The 7,747-nt window shown below is 35.1% G+C and overlaps 1 long non-coding RNA gene across 1 annotated transcript; it reads left to right on the forward strand.

The window, feature by feature from the left end:
- The first annotated feature begins 6,134 nt into the window (after positions 1-6,134).
- LOC107766338 (uncharacterized) lies at positions 6,135-7,344 on the forward strand. The gene is made up of 2 exons (XR_001643677.2): positions 6,135-6,485; positions 7,004-7,344. It is a non-coding gene; the product is annotated as an uncharacterized LOC107766338 (long non-coding RNA).
- The last annotated feature ends 403 nt before the right edge of the window (positions 7,345-7,747 follow it).

The raw sequence follows: 7,747 nt of genomic DNA on the forward strand, positions 1-7,747 counted from the left end.
AAAAAAAAAAGAAAACTGAGAGAGTCTTACTAGCAAAAACCCTCACAGGCACAGTAATGGTGAGTATAGATGAATAAATGAGAGAGGCTTGTTGGTGAAAATTCATCGGGGCACCATTAGTCGAAAGTGAGTCGTGAAGCTGATGCAAAGGATTGACACGGATAGGCTCGACTTCAAATATTATAAGAATGGTAAAAGGGAAGATTGGATTAGTTTGATAGATCAGACCGTTGAGTCCAAAATGCATGTCATGATCATTAAGGCTAGTTATTGAAAAAAAAGAAAAAAAAATCTTCCTTTTGTCCTTCCGACAGGAGCATTTCTTGTTAATATTTGTTTCTTTGCGTCATTGTGTCCTTCACCCTAAGTCAGTCCTTCTCAAAACAAGCTAGAAAAGATTTCAAAATCTGCTACCAGCTTTTCAGTTGCACAAAGCGAATTTGGCCAGCACACTCAGTTGTTACTGTCAACATGCCTTGAGGATTCATGCAAAGGCTCCCCCTAAAGACTCTTGTCAGCCTACTTGGCGCAAGCAAAGATAACTGGTGATTTTCTCTGACAGACAAATTGCTCAAAAGCAGGAAGTCATTCAAAATATCGGAAAAGGTCACCTAAGCAAAGATCTCCAATTGGGATAAGGTTGTTTAAGCTGCAAATACAAATGGTACTGGTGTGAAACAATCAGAGTTGGTACAGAACAAAAGTCTTTTGAGACCGAATCTAGCTGATTGAGCAGAAGCCAAGCTGCCCAAGACTCAAGGCCACAAACCGACCACCATTTTCAAAACTGACAAATTTTTCTTTGTATGAAACAGGAACAAAGCGGTGCAAGGAAAGTGATTCAAAAAGAGAGAAAAAAATGAAAAAAAGAGAGAGAAGAAAAAGAAAAGACGAGAAGAGCTGACAAAGGGAAGTTTCTCGAATCTTTGCCTTTATTTGTTTTGCTATTGTGCATAAAATCTTGCCATTGATCTTCACATTTTTCCTCCTAGGATAAAAAGTCCTAGTCTGATGGATTTTCCTCCCAATATAAATCTTAGTCTGATGAATTTTTCTCCTAAGATAGAAGACCTAGTCTGATGAACTTTCTCCTAGGATAGATATCTTAGTCTGATGAATCTTTCTCCTAAGATACCAAAAAAAAAGAGTGATCTAGTCTGATGAATTTTCTCCTAGGATAGATGTCTTAGTCTAATAAATTTTTCTCCTAAGATAGAAAACATATTCTGATTAATTTTCTCCTAGGATCAAAATCTTAGTCTGATGAATCTTTCTCCTAAGATAATAAATTAGAAAACCTAGTCTGATGAACTTTCTCCTAGGATAGATGTCTTAGTCTGATGAATTTTTCTCCTAAGATAGAAAACCTAGTCTGATGAATTTTCTCCTAGGATCAAAATCTTAGTCTGCTGAATCTTTCTCCTAGGATAGAAAACCTAGTCTGATGAATTTTCTCCTAAGATACCAAAAAAAGAAAAAGAAAAAAAAATAAAAATGGACCTAGTCTGATGAATTTTCTCCTAGGATTAACATCTTAATCTGATGAATCTTTCTCCTAAGATAGAAAACCTAGTCTGACGAATTTTCTCCTAGGATATTTTGAAAAAAAAATGAAGTCTGGATTTAAAAAAGAGGAGTCATTTTTTTTTGTTTTCTTAAGATTATCAATGTTTAGTTTTCCTGAAATCAGGGGGCCCCGCCTGGAGAATAGGGTCAGTTTTTACTTTAGTCAAGCTTAGTTTATAGTTTTTCGCAAGCTCAATCACTTTTAGGAGACGTACATCCTAGTCTAGTCTTTAGTTTACTCATCATTGCATCAATAGTATAAGTGGTTTACAATATTGCTAACAACTCACAAATCTTCCTAGTGCAAACTGGGGCAGAAAAATTTCATTTGTTTTGTTGGTTTTGATTGCAGTTATCCACATGGAAAACAAGGGAACACAGAAAGTTTCAGCAATCAGGTGCCCACCTGGAGAACAAGGGAAAACAGTTCAAGTTTCGAGGAAAACCAGTTATAAGTTTCAAAGGAAGACAGTTCAAGTTTCAGCAATCAGGCGCCCACCTGGAGAACAAGGGAAAACAATTTGAGTTTCAAGAGAAAGCAGTTCAAGTCTCAAAGGAAAACAGTTCAAGTTAGAAGTAGCAGAAGCTCGCGACAAGAAGACGAGTTAACAGACGAGATGATCAATGGAAGTAATCTCAGTCCAGAATTAAAAAAAACAAAAAAAAACAATAAGAAAAGAAAAAGCAAAAAAAGGGAGTGAAGCCAAAATGCAGAAGTTGAAACAAGAGCCGGATTGCTCAAGACATGACTGAGGTCACAAGCACTGCATGTCCGGTCTTGATCCAAAAATCTAAAGAAGAACGAGCTAGCACGTGCAGCTAACAAGCGTCAAGGTTCAAATCTAAAGTCTGTATGAAGAACCATTCAAGACTCAAGATCAAGATTCAGAAGACTTATAGATAGGAATCTTGTAACTCGTAGTTGACAGGCTTAGCTAGTCTTTTTCATGTTTTGATTTTTGATGTAATAACGGGACCATGGACCGGAACCTCAGCGGAATGACACCTCGATTGGCTCTCTACCTCGGAATACTCCATCATCTCACTCACCTCTGAACTACACGTGGCCTGATTCTTTTATAGCCAATGATATGTAGGCAGCTCAGATACCAGGGCTCGGTCACATTCCCCTTTTCTCTTAGTTTTAGTCTCTCTAAATAAGGGTCGGGTCAAAAAACCTATCTAGTCGTTCTTTGTCTGAAACCTCTTTGCGTTTCCAGTCAAAGAGGGGCAGCTGTAGACATGTGATTTTTGACCCTCCCCAAGATTTTTCATTTTTTAAGCACGTAAATATTTAATTTAAGCCTAATATAGCTATTTCATCTAATTTTGACTCTTTTACTTTATTTCATCACAAAAAATGAAAATTACAAAAAAATATTTTAGTTTATGTATCTTTCGTAAATTTAAATAACAAATATACAAAATAGTACCTTATCTTTATTTTTATATAATCTTGAAAACACAAAAAAATAGTTTTATGTTTTATAGTTTAGTTCAATTAATTAAAATTAGTTTTATATTTTTATATTATAATTGTACATAATTTTAGATGGAGAAATTAGTTTTAGGTTGGTTTATCCCATCTTTATAAATCTTGTAGTCCATTTCTCTAGTCTTTGGCTTCCCTAGCTCATAATTCCTAGGCCCATACCCCTAACCTAATTCCTACCCCTATATAATAGTACCTAACACCTAAATATGGACACACCTAAAAACACACAATCAGCCGATAAAAAAAGAAAAGGCGGCGCCGCAAACAAAGAACCCCACCTCACAAATCCGGCTAACTGGACACCATAATCGAAATACACAAACATACAAAAAACAAAAGAAACCAAAAGCAACACAACGGCAATTAAATAAGAAAGTAATATATTCCCCACATTTTGATCCTTTGATTTCACGTGAGAGTCAGCAGCTTTTTTTTCAATTTCGAAGTTCGATTATCGCTAATCAAATCGAGACTCGGACTTCTTCGATTATTTGGTTCTTCATGGCCTAGAAACGAATTTCGAAGGGATAGAAAGTTGAAAAGTTTTTGGTTTTGTTATGGATATGAAGTGCCAGTTTATGTATTGTCTGAATGTTTGATTGAGCGGAGGTTGTCTCAGGTTTTTCGATTCCGATTTGTAATCTCGATGTTTCGGTCCAAGGATTGTAGCTTTGTTTAGCCGATTGATTTGCACTTTTCGGCTTTGTTCATCAATAAAAGGTCACTTTCTCACTTTAAGATTTTTCATGTGTTTATTTTGATTTGGTGAATGTTTTAGTTTGATACCTTGCGTTTTCATGCCATATATGTGATTTCAATTTGTTTGTACATTTGTGGTGCTTAAGTTTATTATGTTAAATTATTAAGGGTTGGTCAGATTTTCCCATTTTTAGTTGTTGAAGTAGATTTCGTGTTCAAATGGAGCATATATTTTGCGTTACTAATTTCAGCAATTAGGCTATCTAGGAAAGTGTAGATCTGTTTTTGGTCAATTTATATTAATTTTTATTGAATTCCTTTGTGTCAGTTCATTGTAAAATGTATATTTTATTCACCTCAAGTGGTAGTTGCTTTAGATTTATATTAATCTTTGAAAGTGATGTTTTTTTTTCTTTCACTGAATTTTATCGTGGAGCAATAATCTCATATTTAGTCTTATGAAAATCATGAACATCCGTAGATTGCTTTAATTGAGTATCAATACTTAAGAATAATTCAAGGTGTGTCATGCCAAATAAAACTCTTAAGCCCATGGCCCTCACAAAACTAGTTAACTCTTTAGAAATCAAGGTATGTCATTTAGTTGAATTTTCCATGGCCCTCGCAAACTTAAAAGTGCGTAGTTGCTTTAGGCGCATAATTTAAATTAATTTCCTTAAACTCGGGGGTGCATTTATGTGACCCAAATCCAAAGCTCAACAACGTTAGATAAAATGTGTCGTGGACCGCGGGTGCATTTATGTGACGTGGTTCAAGACGTGTTTTAGATGACATTGAATCTTTTTCCTAAAAAATAATTAATTAAAGCGGTTATAAGTTAAAATTATACCATAGGCTAAAACATGTATTAAAATCAGATAATAGGCCAAATATAACAGTTGAGCGACCGTGCTAGAACCACGGAATCCGGTAATGCCTAACACCTTCTCCCGGGTTAACAGAATTCCTTACCCGGATTTCTGTGTTCGCGGACTGTAAAATAGAGTCAATCTTTTCCTCGATTCGGGATTCCAAACCGGTGACTTGGGACACCATAAATCATCCCTAGTGGCGACTCTAAATTTTTAAATGAAATAATCCCGTTTCGATTGTCACTTTAATTGGAAAAACTCTCGTATACTCTCTTCCAGGGGGTGGTAAAAAGGAGGTGTGACAATGCCCTAGCAACGTTCATGCATTTGATAAACAACATGTTTCGGCCTTATCTCGACTCGTTTGTCATAGTTTTCATTGATGATATTCTGGTGTATTTGCGTAGTCAAGAGGAGCACGTGGAGCATTTTAGAGTTGTGTTGCAGAGATTGAGATCTCACACGGTTTGCTTGTTCATAAATTCCATGTATCTTAATTGTTATGTGGCGAAGTTAGGAATATTTTTAAGGGTGTTGATGCCTTGAGTAGGAAGGCGATGAGTATGGGGAGTTTGACATATATTCCAGCTGGGGAGAGACTCTTGTAGTTGATGTTCAGGCCTTGGCCAAATGGTTCATAAGGTTAGATATTTCGGAGCCCAGTCGGGTATTGGCTTCTGTGCTTTCTCGGTCTTCCTTATTTGATCGCATCAGAGAGCGCTAGTATGATGACCCTCATTTGCTTGTCCTTAAGGACAGAGTTCAGCACGATGATGCCAGAGATGTGACCATTGGTGATGATGGGTGTAGACATGTGATTATTGACCCTCCCCAAGATTATTCATATTTTAGCGTAAATATTCAGTTTAGGTTTAGTATCGCTCTCTTTACTTTATTTTATCTAAAAAAAAAAGAAATTGCAAAAATATTTTTCCTTATTCTAGCTAGTTGATATTTTGTCTAGTTAATTTTATTTTTGAAAAAATACAAAAAATAGTCTTGACATTTTATTTTACAAAAGATAGTAAGAAAACTTTCACAAAATAGTTTTACTTAGTTTAGTGCAATTTTTAAGTTGTAGATCTTTAGCGAATGCTAATTAGGATTTAGATTTTTCTAATATGATTATTTTCTTTCTATTTTAATATTACCTATTATACTTAGATAATTAGTAATTTGTGAAGCTATTTTGTTCAAAATTAATTCAACTTTAAAAAAAAAGAAAAACAAACAAACAAAGCAACCAAAAAGAAACAAACGAAAGAATATGTGAAGGAAAAGAATGAAAAGCGCAAAAAGTAGAATGCAAAATTTGAACGTGGCTTTCCATTTTGTTGTTGGATCCTTATTTGTTTATTTCATGTGAGCACATAGGCATTTTGGTGAGAACATTCTCAAAGCAATAGGGGGCCCACACGTTTTTAGGGCTTTCTAGACACTCACATTTTGATACTTAAAAAGGGATATACAGTAGAGAGGAGATAGAACGGAAGGAACAAGGAAAGAATAGAAAAAATCCTTAGTGCCGCATCACTCACATTGGACAGCAAATTCACACACTTAGTGATCTTTCTTCTTAATTTCCTTCCATAACACCCAACCTTTTTCCTCTGCGATTGGTTGACAAGTTGATCTCCATATTGTTGCCTACTAATCGAAATCACCCAAAAACTTCGTCTCTACCCGTTTTGGTCTCCATCTCTTTCTTTCGTTCTCAAGATTAATAAAGGTATAAATCATGGGTTGAGTTCAGTAAGATGTCCGACGAGGCTCTCCGGTGGAGATCTTGTTCGCGGTTTTGTCACTTTTGCGTTTCTAAGCTGCCACTCATTTAAATTTCAAATTCATTTAAGGTCTATTTCTTCTTTTCTTCTTCTATTTTGCTTAATATCATGATTTCATTACTTCGCTAATTTGTCGTTGCTCTATTTCGTTAAATATTTGAACTGATGCTTCTTTGCTCTGTTTCAAGATGCCTTGGCAATATTTGTTTACTCCATTTTGTTGCAAATTATTGTTTATGTATATATTTTAGTTTAATCTGTTTGGATGGGTTTTGATGGCTAGAATAAGTTTCTTTTGATTCCATGTTTCCTTGCTTTATTAAGAGATAATTGTTTTAAGCTTCACAATTAATATTTTGATGGCAACAGACTTAAATTAACAAAATTAAGCAGGCTGATTTTGAACTAATAAAGGGTGGGTGCATTATTTGGTGAGCAATTTAATAATATTTAGTTCTTAAGTTGCAAAATGTAGGGTTTTCTGTTGAAGCATTAGCAATTTAGTCTTTTTGTATAGAATTTATTTTGTTCGGATCTTTTCACTTTTTATCTAATCATGTCTTTGGAATTGATATTTCAATTATTAGGTCCATCTGCTTTGCTCATTATGTGGGATTGATTCACGAGTTAAGCCGATATCTAGTTCAAGTAATTTGGCCGTAAAGTGTTGAGTTGAAGCAAACCTTTGGTTTAATAAATGGTGTACTTCATCCACAAAGTTATTTTCATAATTCATGGTCTCACAACAATCTCAAATTAGTTTAGGAAATAATTAATTATGAACATTCATGGTTTGTTTTAGTTGAATACATTCTTTTGAAGCAAGTTGAGGTGCGCCATTCGCTAGAAAACTCCATAACCCTTGACCCTCACTTAATTAATTTTAATCCTTTAGAAATCGGAGTGTGACATTTAGTTGAATTTTCCATGACCCTCGCAAACTTGAAAGTGCATAGTTGCTTTAGGCGCTATATTTAAATTAATCTCCTTAAACTCGGGTGTGCATTTATGTGTCCCAAATTCACTCTCAACAACGTTAGATAAAATATGTCGGCGACCGCGGGTGCATTTATGTGACGTGTTTTTGACGTGTTTTAAATTACGTTGAAATCTTCCTAAAAATAATTAAATAAAAGCGGTTTTAAAGTTAAAATTGCACCATAGGCTAAAACATGTACTAAAATCAAGTAAATAGGCCAATTATAACAATTGAGCGACCGTGCTAGAACCACGGAACTCGGGAATGCCTAACACCTTCTCCCGGGTTAATAGAATTTCTTAACCGGATTTCTGTGTTTGCGGACTGTAACAGAGTCAATATTTTCCTCAAT

This window comes from Nicotiana tabacum, chromosome 8, assembly GCF_000715075.1.
Source record: "Nicotiana tabacum cultivar K326 chromosome 8, ASM71507v2, whole genome shotgun sequence".
Taxonomy (NCBI): Eukaryota; Viridiplantae; Streptophyta; class Magnoliopsida; order Solanales; family Solanaceae; genus Nicotiana; species Nicotiana tabacum.